This window comes from Palaemon carinicauda, chromosome 1 (assembly GCF_036898095.1).
Source record: "Palaemon carinicauda isolate YSFRI2023 chromosome 1, ASM3689809v2, whole genome shotgun sequence".
Classification (NCBI taxonomy): domain Eukaryota; kingdom Metazoa; phylum Arthropoda; class Malacostraca; order Decapoda; family Palaemonidae; genus Palaemon; species Palaemon carinicauda.
The window spans coordinates 210103345-210121311 of NC_090725.1; the positions used below are offsets into that span (position 1 = coordinate 210103345).

Genomic DNA, 17967 nt, shown 5'->3' on the forward strand with positions numbered 1-17967 from the left:
CGCTTCGGCACGTCACGGGATAGGCGTGTATGTCCTACGGCATTCTTGTCAGCTTCGGTTGACGTTGAATAGGCATCCTCGTCGTCAGGGGTGGAGGCGTTGATGGAGGTCTTGAAGTGGCTGTCCATAAGGGCGTCGGCTTTGGTCATCAAGTCCTTTATGGGTAAACTATCGACATCGGGTATGGCAGCGCGTACAGGTTCGGGTAAACGGCGTATCCAAAGGGCACGAAGTAGGTTCACCTCACGAGGAGAGCCGTCTCAGGCAGGTTGAAGGCGAGCGATACTGGTCATTTCCCTGAGGGCAAGCGAAGCCCTTTGGTCCCCCAACGGTTGTTGCGAGAGCTGAAAAAGCTTTGCTATACGGGCGGCTGGCGACGGCGAGTACTGCTGCAGAAGGTATGTTTTGAGGGCGTCATACGCTATTGGGGTGTCTCCTTGTTCACAAAGCCAGTCGGATATTTCTGGGAAGGTGTCCTCGGGTATCGCCGCGAGAACATAATCCGCTTTGGTGGTTGAGCGAGTCACGCCCCTGATACGAAACTGGACTTCTGCGCGCTGAAACCAAGCAAACGCCTCTCCGCTGGCAAACGATGAAAGTTTGAATGGAGCGGCCGCAGCACCAACTGTCGTAGAGTCCGCCATAGTACCAACGATGAAGGGGCGAGGGGGTGGGGGTGGAAGGCGGTGGGAGCGAGTCGACTTCCGGGGTCACCAATGTGACGGACCGAGAGAGGGTTGAGAACTCAAAGGCAGGATGCAATCAACTGAGTTGTTTATTAAGGAACACTCTCCTTTATATACAAAACCTCAAGGCAACAGGACATAACATGTTCGAGAGACAGACAATGTTACAGAGCAAAACCGGAGACATGATCATTCAGGTTCTTTTTAGTGCGAGGGAAGAGCGCAGATACAAGCATAATATATACAAAATAATTATGTACAATTGTGTGACACATAGTTGGTACACAGCTTTCCCATCTTGCAGTAGAGATACTGAGATGAACCGATTCCACTCAATACCACTATCGGCTCGCTTTATTCCGGGCAAAGGAATGTGCTCTCCGACAGTCTGAGCAGAGCCTTGCAGATAGTGAGTACCGAGTGGTCTTTGGACCCTCTAGTAGCCAACAAAGTCCTGACTTTGTGGACCTGTTCGCGACAGCCTTGAACTTCAAGCTGCCGCTGTACTACTCCCCAGTCCCGGACCCCAAGGCACTCTGGCAAGATGCCTTCCTACAACGGTGGGACAACATCGACGTCTACGCCTTCCCACCGTTCTGTCTGGTGAGAAGGGTGCTCATCAAGACCAGACTATCGGTCAACCTGTCGATGACTCTGATAGCTCCGCTACGGCATCATGCAGAGTGGTTCCCTGACCTTCTGCATCCCCTGACGGAACTCCCGAGAGAGCTTCCCCCACGACACGAGCTACTCAAGCAACCACACTGCAACATCTACCACAAAGCCGTAGCATCGCTTCGGCTTCACGCCTGGAGACTATCCAGCATCCCCTCACAGAAAGGGGAATTCCGCAACAAGTTGCGGAGCGTATGTCTCGACACCTGCGAAAGTCATCCGCAGGGGTCTACAAGGCGAAGTGGAGAGTCTTCTGTGGTTGGTGTTGTGGGAGAGGTATCTCTCCCCTTGATGCCACTATTCCAGCAATAGCGGAATTATTGTATACCTGCGGGAGGAAATGCGCCTTTCGCTCTCGGCGGTGAAAGCCTATTGCTCAGCCTTAAGCCTGGCCTGCAGGCTGAAAGGAATAGACATTTCCTCCTCGCTGGATCTTTCTTCGAAGCTACGAACTTACCTGCCCCCAGTCGGAAGTGAGACCTCCTCCATGGAACATGGTTCGGGTTCTTAGGGCTCTTAAGAGACCTCCTTGCGAACCATTACGCCAGGCTTCTGATCGTCACCTGACTTGGAAGACGGTGCTCCTGCTCGCTCTGGCCTCGGCCAAGCGTGCCAGCGAACTTCATGGTCTCTCGTACGACGTCGCCCCTTTAAGAGGAGAGGAGGAGGTAACGTTCAGGTTTGTCCCTGAGTTGGTTACTAGACTCAAAATCTTGGAGCCCGGACCCTCGGTTTGACTCCTTCAGGATTTCGAGCCTCCGTTCTGTAACAGATGACCCAGACCATCTCCTACTATGCCCAGTAAGGAGTCGGAGGTGTTATCTTAAAGAACAGCTGCAGTTCGTCCTCACGTGCAAGCCCTATTTGGGAGCACAGGAAGGACGGAGAGGAGGGTCACCAAGAATACCTTTTCAGCCTGGATTCGAAGGGTCATCCATCACGCCCTGAATCCAGACCCTCCGTCACGTCGCCTTAGAGCACACGACGTCAGAGGCATCGCAACATCCCTGGCCTTCAAAAGGAACTCTTCTGTGACGCAGGTGCTACAAGCTGGAGACTGGAAGCGTCAAACGACCTTCACAGCCCACTACCTGCAGGACGTGACCCACAGGAGCTTCGATACGTTTTCTATCGGCCCTGTGGTGGCTACACAACAGCTGGTCTAACCTCAGGCTCCTTAATGGACAGGTAGCAGAAGGTTGAGGGCATTGTTACCTGGTTTTAGACTGCATGAATGAAAGAAGTATGTCTGGCCCTTACTTCTTTTTTCATCCTCCCCTCTCTTGGGGAAAGTAGCATCCTGGGTTCTCCGCATAGCTGACCTCAAACCTCTGCAGGTAAACCATGCTTCCTTGTGTTCCTAGTATTAAGATAATACTGTCGCTTCCCCCATACCCTGACGAGGTGGTATTGGGAATGTCCTAGCCTAGAATTTCATCTAAGGGACTTCAGGTCAATTTCCTAGGACAAAACTCACTTCATCCCTCCACACACGAGCTTATGTAGGTCGCACGTTCCTTGCGGAGCAAGGAACTTGCGAGGTGCAGGGTCTCTTTTTCTCGAGTGCTGCTCACTCGGATTCTGAGCCCCCAGGCAAAGCCAAAGCCAGTAAGGCTGGGACTTTCCACCGTTCCTAAGGGGTAAGTCACCCCATGTAAATAGCGTGGTTTGTATTTCGGTTACGGAACAAATGACAAATTCGGAGATGATTTGTATTTTTCCTAACCATACAAACCTTAGCTATTTACAGATATTTGCCCGCCAGCCCTGTCCCTAAAGGCAAGTCCTACCTCTAAGCGAAGTGAATCAGTTCACCGGTGTGTGAGGGGGGAGGGGTAGCTAGCTACCCCTCCCCTACCCCCTCGCTAGCTAGCGAGACGGTAGTTGACCCTCGTTAAAAATCTAATGGCTCGTCATTTCAGCTACGCCGAAAGTAATACCCCATGTAAATAGCTAAGGTTTGTATGGTTAGGAAAAATACAAATTATCTCCGAATTTGTCATTTATCAGGTTATATTGTAGCATTTCATATAATTGACTAATTATGGTAGTCTTCTTTAAAGAAGTAGACTTTAAAAAGATATAGTATAAAGTTAAAATACAGCTAGTTTTTGTAGCAAAATTTCTTTTGTTTCTGGAAGTATACAAACCTTTGTCATTTAAAATATGGAAAGTTTTCAGTGCAGCTGGAATGGCAGTTAAATTTGCTAATGAGGTAGTTAATGAAAGTAGGTGGCTACTCGAGTCTCCTGTCAAATATTTTTCACTTTGGTTTTCGTCTGCAACTAGTGTGGACGTGCTGTTGCACCTTATAACAACATTTAATTCTTTTACTTTTACTCACAATTTTAAAAGTTTTTCGTCACTCATTATTTAGATGAAGTAGAATTACTGTACGTAAATTGCCTGGGAAAGGGTGGACAATGCAACTGGTTTATGCCTAAATTGGCTGCTTATTCACACACACTGTGCCATTTGTAGGGTCATAATTATTTGCAATCATTCCTATGTGCTTAGTGTAGATCTGTGGTAGGCATTTACTTTGAGGAGCAAGAGTAACCCTAAGGAAGGACTCTTGGTATGTCATCTTTGGCAACGCCTAAGGTGATTTAACGGGTGCGACTCGGCCCCACTGAAATAATGTTATTTCTGGGTCGACCTGTGGCGCCCGGTGAAAAGTCCTTCTTGTATATCTTTTCTGATAAAACCTTCCAATTATACCAGAGAAAGATAAAAGCATGGAATGCTGAGGTTACAACCCTCGTGCGAGCACCTTTTGGGTGTCGTGTATAAAGCAAAGGCGCGTGAAATCCACTATTCACAGGTTGTCTTCCATTTAGTTAATTCCTTCGTCAAAGGGATGGGCCGATACAAAGGCCCTAGACACACCCCCATCGCCGCACCACCCACACCACGACGCGAGCGCCATCTGAACAACATCCTTCTTTTTTGAATACAAAGTGTTGAATTGTTTTGTTGTGCTCTCGGTCTTTTTTATCAATCGTGGATTTATTTTGTCATGTCCGAAGCTCCATCTTCACACATTCCAATGTTAAGTACCATAGTTTGTTTTGACAGTATTTTATTATACCGGGCTTTTGTTTTATATCCAGTATAGTCTGTTTTATTATTCCCGTCTGGCCTTTCATGGCGGCCATTGTTTGTTCACTTGTTTGGGAATTCATCTTTGTCTGCCCGTTTAGTACTCTGTCACTTAGGTTCTTGGTTAAGTCCCTGGCCTTATGCCTTTAGAACCGTTATTATTTTTATTTTTATTTTTTTGTGTATTTATGCTCATGGTACTTTTTGCTAGTAAGTCCAGCCTACGAACGAGATAGCGATTTAGCTTTGTATTTGTTTAGTACCCGCCCCTCCGAGGCGTTCGTCACTCGACTGTGCTATTTATTTTAAGTTTTAGCAGTTGTTATTCTTCGATCGTAGTGTTTTATGGATGTACAGGTTTATTTTATACGTTTATAATAGTGTTGTGTGTTTTTTAGTCCTGTTTTTGTGTTTAAGAGAGCAAGAGCTTGGGGTCCCCGTTTTCTGTTCGCAGTCACGAGTTACCCCTTTCTCTCGTTTTCTTTCTTAGCTCCGTTGGGGGAGCGGATTTCCCGTTTTCCGTTTTGTGCGTTCAGCGGGTTCTCCCTCCCTTACCTCTCCCCCTCTGGGTGGATGATAACTTACGAGTTTTTTTTTTTTTTTTTTTCGTGACTTTTCAATTGTTAGCGTTATTTTGGTCCGTGTTTCGTCCTCTCCCCGTTACGGCTCGGGAGTAGTTATGAACGTTTTCCACTCCGCCTTGAGTTATACTCCGCCATGAGGGATTCTCAATAACTTTCGTTCTATTGTTATATTTATATTGTTTACTACATGGGACGGGCTTCATATTGTTTAGATACGACCCTCCGGTGGCCCTTACTTCGGTCTCAGGCCACGGCCATATCCACAATAGCCTTTGTTATTACAACTGTGTTTGTTATTCACAATAATTATTCAGGACCTTTCTTCTCCCTCCGGCCTCACCGGAGATCGTAAATACGCTTTACTATAATCTAAGCTTTAGACTTTAGCTGCGGCTTAGCTTTTTATCTTTCACAATTGAATTATTAGCCACAATTGAATTATTCAGGGCATCTCATTATCCTCCGGCGTCACCGGAGGTCGCCCAAACACTTCACACTTATAGTTGCCTTAGCTAATTAGCTAAGTCTCCTTTATTCAGGACATTTCATTACGCTCCGGCCTCACCGGAGCTCCGGCTTCACCGGAGGTCGCCCATACACTTCACACTTATATTTGCCTTGCCTTTAGCTAAGGCTGGTGTTTATATTTATTTTAAGGGCATGTCACTGCTTCCCCGACCCTTGGAGGTCGGCGGATTGCTTTAAGTTAATTATCCTTATGTCATTAACAGACATTGGGTGCATTACAAATATACAGACAATTGAATATTAAAGTGCCAACAATGGTATGGGGCGGTATCAACTTAAAGTTAATATTCAGTTGTTTGGTCAATGCAATATGGGTGCTTAGGGAATTCAGTGAGTGCCGGAACTCTAAAATAATAGGTTTTTTATCCCTTATCAGAGTTTCAAGAAACACCAGACTCATGTCTCCTTTCTTTTACAGAAGGCCCGTTGTACTGCTGAAGGATGCTCTGCCTCGTTCAGCGACCCCGTTGGGCATGACCAGTTTGGTTCCCGGATTTGTGCTCGCTCTGTTACGAGCTGTCGTCAGTTCTGCTGAATGATGATGTAAGTGGGTTTTCCCTTTGTTCCTTATTTCTTGTTGGCAGACACTAATATAGACATGAATATGATATACACAGTATATTTGGGAGGGCAAACCCCCTCCTCCATCACTAATCACTGCAAATCTTACAGGCCGATGATGTCTCTCTTCGTTCAGCAAGGGCTACTCTTCGTCCGTGGGTGTCGGGCTTTGGCAGGAATGCCCCGTCTGGCGCACCCTATCTCCTCGATGGGGACATGGCCTCCCGTCTCTTTCCAGGCTCGACTACTGCTGCAGTCTCCCCTGACCTTGCTGCCCCTTTAATTGAAGAAGTCAGGGCCACCATTTCCGTGGAGGACGAACCCCTCGTACCGATGGACATGGCGGGTCTGGATATAGACGTAGAACCCAGGGACGAGCAGGTAAGTGGTGCCGAGTTGGTGGAAACCCTTTTCTCTCCTACTCCCTCTCCTACCTCTTCCTTTCTAGGTTTTGATAACTCTAAGGCTTCTCCTCGGGATTCCTCTGCCTCCGTACGACCCAAGGTGAAGCCACTTCAAACTTATAAGACTTCAGCTTTGCCAGTATCAACGTCACCGGTCCACGGACCCTCGACAGCTCCTGATATTCATATTGCTCCTCGTAAAACCACTACTCCTAAGAAGTCTAAGTCTACCAAATCCAAGAAAAAACCAACGGGTGACTTTCAGGTACCCTGGGCTGATCTCCTCCCCATCCAACTGATCAAAGGATTGGTCAGGGATCAAGTTCAACATCACTCTGGTGCAATAACAGAGATTAAGGATATGATGGCTACTCTGATCCGCGCCGGAACTCAGTTTCCTCCCCCTTCTGCCCCAGACGCATCGAAGCTGCCGCCCTTCGATAAAAACAATCCTTGGCGGTTTGCTTTGCATGCTCCATTCGTAGATGGTTCCCTACCTCTGGAGGGCATGGGCACCCGCCCTCTAGAGGACCTGGAGTTCTATCCCCCGGGCCTAGCATTCCCGTTCAATGGTTTTGTACGGTTAAAGGAACATGCATTGGTCCGTATGGACAAGGTACCGAAGGAAACGGTCATATTTCCAAAAGAGCAGGCCCAGGCTATCTGGGCCAGAATACTATCAGAGTGGGGGTGTATTAACTCCAAGCTCACCCCACCCCACACAAAGGTTCCTACACTATTTTTACGACAACGGCCTCCATCTCTTTGCCACTCATAGACAAAGTCACAGAGCTGACTATACAGGCCATCAAAGAAGGCTCTTCCATGCCGGCTCTCAAGGAGACGGACCCCACCTCTTTGCTTATTCCGGGTTCCTCGGCAGCCTGGGATGCTGCGGCTTCTACCTTCACGGTGGGGAAACTAGACCCGGACTGTGCCTCTACTCTTTTCTCTGAGAAGCTTCCCAGATTAATAGAGAGTCTTCTCAAAACTGAGTTCGAGACCCGTACTAGACTTGCTAGGTCCCTGCAATCCATCACCTCCATGGAGTCCCTAGCATCTCTTTACCCAGAGGAAACGCTGTTCAGAGTCGCCACAAAGAACCAGCTGCTATCCTACCAAATAGATCTCCATGACTTCTGGTCAGCTCGGGTTAGTTGCAGGAAGTTCGTTCTGTCGGAGGCCACCATCAGGCATGAGCCGAACAGACTGATAGCGTCCTCCTGCTGGGGTAAGACCCTCTTCCCTCAGACCGAGGTGGATAAGGTTCTTCAGGACGCAGCGAGGGCAAACCAGAATTTGCAGGTAAGGTGGGGTCTCAGCCAAAAAGAGGTTCGAACCCCAGAGACACACGTTCTTCAAGAAGAAGCAGAGGTTTAGTCCTTACAAGGCGGCCCGGGGTACCTCGTCCCCACAGCCTTCCGCGGCCTCGACTTCTCGACAACAGGCGCCTCCTCAGCAGGTAGTCTACCTCGCTGCTCCCCCTGGTACACAGCCCAACCCCTCTTGGATGCCCTCACCTGCATACAACCCTGCCTACGAATCCTCCGGTTCCTTTCGTGGATACCAAAGAGGGAGTTTCAGAGGTAGAGGACAGTTCCGCCAACGCGGCGGGCCTAGAGCAAGGGATTCCCGTGGAGGGAGGGGCCCTAAGTTCACTCCCTCCCAATGATGTGATGCCGGTAGGAGGGAGACTTTATCACTTCCGGGATCATTGGACCTTCAGTCCATGGGCTCACAGCATAATATCAAGGGGCTTGGGTTGGAAATGGTCACAGGGATCCCCTCCTCCACCGGTGACCTTCTTCCAGAGACCCACTCCCATCCTGGAAGAGTACACGGCGGAGTTACTCAAGAAGAGAGCAATCAAGCGGGTTCGATCCCTGAAATTCCAAGGCCGCCTGTTTACAGTCCCGAAGAAAGACTCGTCGGCGTTGAGGGTAGTTCTGGACTTGTCGAAGCTCAACTCTTACATCCTTTGCGACAAGTTCCGTATGCTGACTATCTCTCAGGTACGGACCTTACTTCCCTGTGGGGCCGTCACCACCTCTATCGATCTTACCGACGCCTATTATCATGTCCCAGTAGCTCGAAACTTCTCTCCTTACCTAGGCTTCCGTCTCGGCAAGAGAGCCTTCGCATTCAAAGTCATGCCCTTCGGTCTCAGCATTGCCCCCAGGGTATTCACGAAACTGGGGGAGACGGTGCTCGAGCAACTCAGACACCAAGGGATACAAATCGTCGCCTATCTGGACGATTGGCTCATTTGGGCCCAGTCGCACCAGGAATGCAACAGAGCTACGTCGAAGGTACTCCATTTTCTCGCCAAACTGGGCTTCCAAGTCAACCTCCGGAAGTCCCGACTACAACCATCAAGCCTCTTCGAATGGTTAGGCATCCGTTGGGACCTCTCAAAGCACAAGCTCGCCCTTCCTCCCAAGAAGGTGAGGGAGATAGCTTCCAAGGTCAGGAACTTTCTCAAACACAAACAGGTGTCCAGAAGAGCTTTAGAACGAATCCTCGGCCTACTCCAGTTTGCCTCACTGACCGATCTCCTATTAAAAGCCAAACTCAAAGACATCAATCGAGTTTGGAGAAAGAGGGCGACAATACCTTTAAGAGACAAGACCTCGAAGATCCCCTCTGTCTTGAAAATGAGACTACAACCATGGTCCGATCGGAGGAACCTCTCCAAGTCGGTTCCTCTACAGTTCCCCTCTCCACAAGTGACAATTCATACCGACGCGTCTCTGAGTGGTTGGGGGGGTTACTCCCAACATCAGATGTTTCAGGGCTCTTGGTCACCCTCCATGAGACAGTTCCATATCAATGTTCTCGAAGCCATGGCGGTGTTCTTGACCCTGAAGAGAATCTCCCCTCCGAGGTCGACCCACATCAGAGTAGTCTCAGACAGCACGGCCGTAGTCCACTGCCTCAACAGGGGGGGGGGGGTCCAAATCACCCAACCTGAATCAGATCCTGGTCACTATCTTCACCTTGGCAGCTGACAAAGACTGGTTCCTGTCAGCAACTCACCTAGCAGGAGTCCAGAATGTGATAGCAGACGCATTATCCAGGACGAGCCCACTGGAATCGGAGTGGTCCCTGGACATGCACTCCTTCCGGTGGATACTCAGGCTGGTTCCAGGTCTCCAGGTAGATCTATTCGCGACCCGACTCAATCACAAACTCCCATGTTATGTGACACCGAACCTGGACCCTCAGGCTTATGCCATGGACGCATTAACCCTGGATTGGAACCATTGGCAGAAGATCTTCTTATTCCCTCCAGTGAATCTTCTACTGAAAGTCTTGCAGAAACTCCGCTCCTTCAACGGGGCAGTAGCTTTAGTGGCACCTCACTGGCCAAAGAGCAGTTGGTTTCCTCTCCTCCTCGAGTTGAAACTCCGTCCCTTCCGGATCCCATTCCCCAAACTGACCCAGGTGGTCCAAACTCGGACTGTGTCAGATTCCTCAAGGATAGCCAAAACCCTAACTTTGTGGATTTCATGAAGTTTGCGGCACGTAGGGACGCAAACATCGACCCAGATAATGTCCTCTTTATAGAATCAGACAAAAGGGACTCAACGATTCGCCAATATGATTCGGCTGTTAAGAAATTAGCGGATTTCTTAAGGACTTCAGACCATTCGGTTATGACTCCTAATTTAGCCATCTCCTTCTTTAGGTCCATATTTGACAAAGGCCTAGCAGCTAGCACTATAACCACCATTAAGTCAGCTCTGAGGAAAGTCTTCCTGGTTGGGTTTAACATTAACCTCGCGGAGTCTTATTTCTCATCTATTCCAAAAGCATGTGCTAGGCTTCGACCTTCGGTTCGTCCTCAAAAGGTCTCTTGGTCTCTAAATGATGTCCTCAAACTGGCCTCCGACACGGACAACGAATCCTGCTCTTATATCACTCTTCTTAGGAAGACTTTATTTCTAACAGCTTTGGCCTCGGGTTCCAGAATCTCAGAACTAGCAGCTCTCTCACGAAACTCAGAGAACATGGATTTCCTCCCTTCAGGTGAGGTACTTCTTTCACCAGACAGGGCGTTCCTAGCTAAGAACGAGGACCCCCAAAATAGGTGGTCCCCTTGGAAGATTATTCCTCTTCTCCAAGATACTTCTCTATGTCCGGTCACCACTCTCAGGGCCTTTTTAGCCAGGACTGCTACCCGATCGTCTGGCCCCTTGTTTATCAGAGAACAAGGAGGTACCATTTCCATACGTGGCATTAGGCAACAGATCCTATACTTCATTAAACAAGCCAATCCGGGATCATTTCCCCATGCTCATGATATCCGATCGATAGCTACCTCCATCAACTATTTCCAGAATATGGACTTTGATAACCTTAAGAAGTACACGGGTTGGAAATCTCCTATGGTCTTCAAACGCCACTATCTAAAGAACTTACAGGCTCTTAAATACCCAACGGTTGCAGCTGGGAGCCTTATCTCTCCCCATTGATCTTTTGTTCTTCCTTTCATCCATCTCTTCTCTTCTCCCTCCTACCCGCCACTCGCACCACGACGCCGCTTCCTTGGTGGTTCGTTAGCCCTAAGTATATTACATATTAGGTTAATATGATTGTAACTATTATTGTTTTCCGTTGTTATAAGGTTGGGATATTCTTAGCCATGTCAGTTTTGTTGCATGTTTTCCTCTGATACTCAGAGGTTTCCCTGTTATCATGTTTGTTTATCCTTACTCTCACTATGCCCTGTGGCTAGTTTATGTTTTATGCCTACTTACCTTAATTATATATGATTTTCTTTACATGGTGTTGTTTCTCTCCCCTTATTAAATTAGTAGTTATTGTTGGGCTTGGAAGGCATTCTCTGGTACATTTTCACCGGGCGCCACAGGTCGACCCAGAAAAGGGATTTTGACGAAGGAAAAATCTATTTCTGGGGAGAGACCTGTGGCGCCCGGTGAAACCCTTCCCCTTATTTTACATGATCCCACCCTTTCCTTTCCAAGCCATCATGGCCAATACAGAAGGATGTTGTTCAGATGGCGCTCGCGTCGTGGCGTGGGTGGTGCGGCGATGGGGGTGTGTCTAGGGCCTTTGTATCGGCCCATCCCTTTGACGAAGGAATTAACTAAATGGAAGACAACCTATGAATAGTGGATTTCACGCGCCTTTGCTTTATACACGACACCCAAAAGGTGCTCGCGCGAGGGTTGTAACCTCAGCATTCCATGCTTTTATCTTTCTTTGGTATAATTGGAAGGTTTTATCAGAAGAGATATACAAGAAGGACTTTTCACCGGGCGCCACAGGTCTCTCCCCAGAAATAGATTTTTCCTTCGTCAAAATCCCTTTTTGGGGTTGCTTCAATTTCATACTACCTTCTTATTCATCAACTGATTCCTTTCATTTGAAAATCCATTTGAAAGATAATTCAATATTCTAAAAGTTGTACACAGGAAAGTTCCATATTTTATTTAGTTTTTTATATGTATTATTTTATAAAAGTATAGAAATTACTTTTAATGACGGCCATTTTTTATGTAGAATTTTTTGTTTTTTCAAAAGTGTACAGTATATAGTCTATAAAATTCTCTATCTTTTCATGCGAAAATGATAGAAATCATTTGATATTGAAAATAGTAGGAAAATTTTTTTCTGAAAATTTCGTCTTGAGAAAAAAGGCTTCTATTTTTTTTTTTTTTTTAGAAAATTGATTTGACATTAGTATGCAAAGATGTTGATAAATGAGTATCCAGTTTGTAGTCAATTTGATTTAATATCTTTCAATGTTTGAATGGAAAAATTGACCAATATTCAAAAAGGTTATAGCAATTTTTCTGTGAACATTTCAGTTTGTTAAAAATAGGACTATTTTTTTTAGCAATTTATCAAAAAAAAAAAAAATTCATTAGGATGGGCTTTTAGCAGTAAAAATAGCTCATCTTGGGGAATCAGAGTTCTTCAAATTTCAGGGATGTTTATTCACACACACACACACACACACTCCTCTCTCTCTCTCTCTCTCTCTCTCTCTCTCTCTCTCTCTCTCTCTCTCTCTCTCTCTCTCTCTCTCTCTCAGAAAGTCAATTACTATCGAAACTAAATTGAAAATAATCAAACAATATGAAGGCGGAATAAAGATGAATTCTATTGCAAGTGGTATGATCCCATGCATTCTACAATTTCGATGATACTCAAGGACAAGGAACATTTAAGGGAGATGGCAAAAAGGCAGGAAACAACGCGTTGATATTGAGGCAAAGAAAAGGCCTAATTCATGAAATGGAGAAATTGTCCATTTGGTTTAGCGATCAAATCAGCAAACGTGTCCCGATTTGCCTCCATTTAATACAAAACAAGGCATTAAGCATATTCGACACGTTGAAGTCACGTAAAGGTGAAGGTTGCACAGAAACATTCACGGCTAGCAACGATTGGTTTCAGCGTTTTCATCGCAGATTTAATTTACACAACAGAAGTATTTGTTGAGAAGCTGGAAGTGCGGATTCTCAAGCAGCAGAGGAGTTTATTCATAATTTGGATAAAATAATTGAAAAGGGAGACTATCAATCAAAGCAATTTTTTAATGTGGACAAAACGGAATTGTTCTGGAAGAAAATGCCAGAGCGAACTTATCTACATAAAGAGGCTATGAGTATGCCCCGTTTTCAAAGAGTTTAAGGATCGTGTAAAATTGCTTTTAGGTGGCAATGTAGCTGGTCACAAATGAAAGCCCCTATTTATTTACTGGTCCAAAAATCCACATCCTTTCAAGCATATAAACAAAAACACGCTGCCAGACTTTTATCGAGCTAATAGCAAGGCATGGGTGACATTTTCTTTGTTTTAAGACTGGTTTATCAATTGTTTCATACCAGCAGCCAAACAACATTGCCTTGAAAGCAAGTGCCTTTTAAACTTTCATGGTTGTTAGATAATTCTCCTGGCCACCCCAAACATATTGATGACTTGTATCGCGATTTGAAAGTTGTTTATTTATCCAAAAATGCAACATCAATTCATCAACCAATGGACCAGCATGCCATTCAACCTTTAAGATGTATTATTTACACACGACTTTCGGGAAGGCGGTAGCAGCAACGGAGGATATTTGGAAAAATTATAATAATCTTCACTGCATAAGGAACGTTGAGGCATCGTGGCGAAAAGTAACTGAGAAATGTATGTAAGGGATTTGGAAAAAAGTGTTTAAAAAGATACGTAGATAACTTTGAATGGTTCAGTAGAGATGAAAACTTAGAAATGATAATTAACAAAACTGTGTCTCTTGCATGAGTGTTGATGTTAGAAGTGGAAGTTAAAGATGTGGAAAATTTAGTAAACTATTTTGAAGGCTAGTTGAATAATGAAGATTTGATTGAACCGGAAGAATTACGACAATCAGAAGAGTCAGAACAGTTAGAAAAGACAGATTTAGGACAGAAAAAGTTCACTTGTAAGAAGTTGGTAGAAGCATTCGCGAAAGTGGGTGACATTTGTTAATATTGGAAGGAATGGACCCGAACGTGGGACATTTAACACGATGTGAAAGATTTGCAAATGAAGGACTTAGTTGCCATCGTGAAATATACGGGAAAAAAAGCAAACGAAACAAACATCTATTTTGGGTTATTTAAGCAGAACTAGGACATCCTCTCCGTCAACAACCCCTATCTCAACCCCGAACCCCTCTATGAATACAACCCTTATCTCAGCCCTGACCCTCTCTCTGTCAACAACTCCTATCTATATCCCAGACTCTCGCTTACCTGGGCCATCAGCTGTTCATGAAACCAACGATGAAGACGTTGATGATCCTATCTTCATGTTTGAGTGTTACAATAGTGAGGAGGATATATTTAAATGACTTTGTATGTAGATTTAAATAATTAGTAGAGTACACGGTAATTTATTTTCCTTTTCATCAATTTCAAGAATATTTATCAGTTGTTAAACATAAAAGTGATTTTTCGTTTCGGTTATTGTACCTTCTGTGATTTCAGTAGTATTATATTTTTCCACAGTATTTTAATCAATTTCCTTTCCACAATGTACTTCATGTTAGGAAATTTTCATGATTTATTATGTTGATAAAACAATTATTTGTTTGTAAGTTAGATTTACTTTGTTGTACCTTCTGTGATTTTTAAACATTTTTATGTTTGTAAAACAATGATTTGTAAGTTGTGTTTACTTTATTGTACATTGTTATGAAAACTCATATATACCGAATAACTGCAGTAACTAGAAATATTATCTGTACTGAGAAAGCAAAGAGCTTATAAAGTACAAGAGAAATGAAAAACAATACAGTAATATGTAAATAGAAATATTGCCGACTGGTGACAGAATGAGAGGTTACAGCATCAATGACGAGAACCTAACTTACGTTTGAAAACCTCGAAAACCCAAAGTAAGACAAAAATGGAGTTTTACATAACCAGTACTACACAAAAATAAGTCTCGGCAAAAGAAAAGCTAATGTGTAAAAGTACATGATAGAAAATATTACCGCTTCATTAATGAAAGAGAAACTATACATTGCCAATAAACTAACCTAGCCTATGTCTGAAAACCCACATGTAAAACAGAAAATTAGATTTTTATATATTCTGTACTTAACAAATGGTGTGAGAGCTGAGATGTTGAAGGAAGGGGCTGTGACTGTACTTGAATGGTTGGTGAGATTGTTTAATATGTGTTTTTTGTTGTCAATGGTACCAGTAAATTGGGTTTGTGCATGTATTGTACCACTATATAAAGGTAAGGGAGATGAGATGAGTGTTGTAATTCAAGGGGTAATAGTTTGTTGAGTGTGGTTGGAAAAGTGTATGGTAGAGTATTGATTAATAGGATTAAGGATAAAACAGAGAATGCAATCCTAGAAGTACAGGGTGGTTTTTGAAGAGGTAGGGGATGTATGAATCTGGTTTTTACAGTTAGACAGATATGCGAGAAATATTTAGCCAAAGGGAAGGAGGTGTATGTTGCGTTTATGGATCTGGAGAAAGTGTATGATAGAGTTGATAGGGAAGTGATGTGGAATGTGATGAGGTTATATGGAATTGGTGGAAGGTTGTTGCAAGCAGTGAAAAGTTTCTACAAAGGTAGTAAAGTGTGTGTTAGGATAGGAAATGAAGTGAGCGATTAGTTTCCAGTGAGAGTGAGGCTGAGACAGGGATGTGTGATGTCTCCATAGCTGTTTAACTTGCATGTTGATGGAGTGGTGAGAAAGCTGAATGCTCGAGTGCTTGGATGAGGATTGAAACTGGTAGACGAGAATGATCATGAATGGGAGGTAAATCAGTTGTTGTTTGCGGATGATACTGTACTGGTTGCAGACACGGAAGAGAAGCTTGGACGATTAGTGACAGAATTTGGAAGAGTGTGTGAGAGAAGGAAGTTGAGAGTTAATGTGGGTAAGAGTAAGGTTATGAGATATTCGAGAAGGAAAGTTGGTGCGAGGTTGAATGTCATGTTAAATGGAGATTTACTTGAGGAGGTGGATCAGTTTAAGTACTTGGGGTCTGTTATTGCAGCAAATGGTGGAGTGGAAGCAGATGTACGTCAGAGAGTGAGTGAAGGATGCAAAATGTTGGGTGGCCAGTGAAGGGAGTGGTAAAGAATAGAGGGTTGGGCATGAATGTAAAGAGAGTTCTGTATGAGAAAGTGATTGTACCAACTGTGATGTATGGAAGATAGGGTTAGGAATGAAGTAGTGAGGGTGAGAACAGATGTAAGAAATGAGTTAGCAGCTAGAGAGGATATGAATATGTTGAGGTGATTTGGCCATGTTGAGAATTGAAAATGGCTGTCTGCTAAAGAAGGTGATGTATGCAAGAGTTGATGGGAGAAGTACAAGAGGAAGGCCAAGGTTTGGGTGAATGGATGGAGTGAAGAAAGCTCTGGGTGATAGGAGGATAGATGTGAGAGAGGAGAGAGAGCGTGCTAGAAATAGGAATGAATGGCGAGCGATTGTGATGCAGTTCCGGTAGGCCCTGCTGCTTCCTCCACTCGCCTTGGATGACCGCAGAGGTAGCAGCAGTAGGGGATTCAGTTATGAAGCTTCATCTCTGGTGGATAACGGGGGAGGGTGGGCTGTGACACACTAGCAGTACCAGCCGAACTTGGTTGAGTCTCTTGTCAGGTTGGGAGGAACGTAGAGGAAAGGTCCCCTTTTTATCCTTTGTTTGATGTTAGCTACCCCAAAAAATTGGGGGAAGTGCCTTGGTATATGTATGTGTATACTAAACAAAAATAGTGATTTAATATACCCTGTACTATTTAATGAAAAGCTTTAGTGTTCAGAATATATAAATGAAAAAATATTACCATGTTACTGAAAGAGATGCTATTCTTTGCGAAAAATTTAACTTTGCATATGTGAAAACTCTTAAAACTCACAGGCTAAACAAAAATAATGTTTTAATATACTATACCCTGTACTTTGTAAAGAAAAGCTATAAGGTTTAGAATATTTGACTGGAAAAATATTGCCGACTCATGACTGAAAGAGATGGTATTCATTCCCGAAAATCGAACCTTGCATGAAATAATATACCCTCGATTAACTACCAATTTGATAAATGTTAGATTTTCCAATTCCTATCTTGTTGTGTATATATATATATATATATATATATATATATATATAAATAAATAATAGATATACATATACATATACATACACACACACACACATATATATATATATATATATATATATATATATATATATATATATATATATATATATAATAGATATACATGTACATATACATACATATATATATATATATATATATATATATATATATATATATAATAGATATACATATACATACATATATCTATATATATATATATATATATATATATATATATATATATATATACACACACATATATATATATATATATATATATATATATATATATATATATAGTGGGCCTTTTAAGCTTATGAATCTGTTTTCATTATACTCTGGTACTAGTCCTTGTGGACTACACTTCCCCCCAAAAAAGATGGTTTGACAAAGAAATTCCTTATTTTTTGGGAGGTACTCTGGTACCCAACACCATCCCACCTCCTTAGACTCGTGAAAAGAGAAGGGATATATTTGAGACCTATTCTCATCAGGAAAAGATAATAGTAAATAAACACTAGAGTAACATTGTCTGTATTATCATGGAGTAGTAGTGCTTTTCCATTGCTGCTCTGTTGTTCTGCAGACAAATTTAGCATAGAAAGTGCTATGATGGGATTATAGAGAGGCTGAACCCGTGGGTCTCCCTAATACACATGAGTCGTGCTTGCACATAGATACAGGGGCTATGGTCAGGGAAAATTATATTTCTTTGGTATATCCTGTTGTATTGAATTCCTTTTTCCAACCTAAATGAGAAAGTCCTTGGGACCATATAACATTACCTTTCATAAAATAT

The 17967-nt window shown here is 43.8% G+C and overlaps 1 protein-coding gene across 3 annotated transcripts in view; it reads left to right on the plus strand.

Moving 5' to 3' along the window:
• Nucleotides 1-17967, plus strand: part of LOC137653734 (N-methyl-L-tryptophan oxidase-like) — a 334229-nt gene that overhangs the window by 209928 nt on the left and 106334 nt on the right. The gene's annotated exons all lie outside the window — the stretch shown is intronic.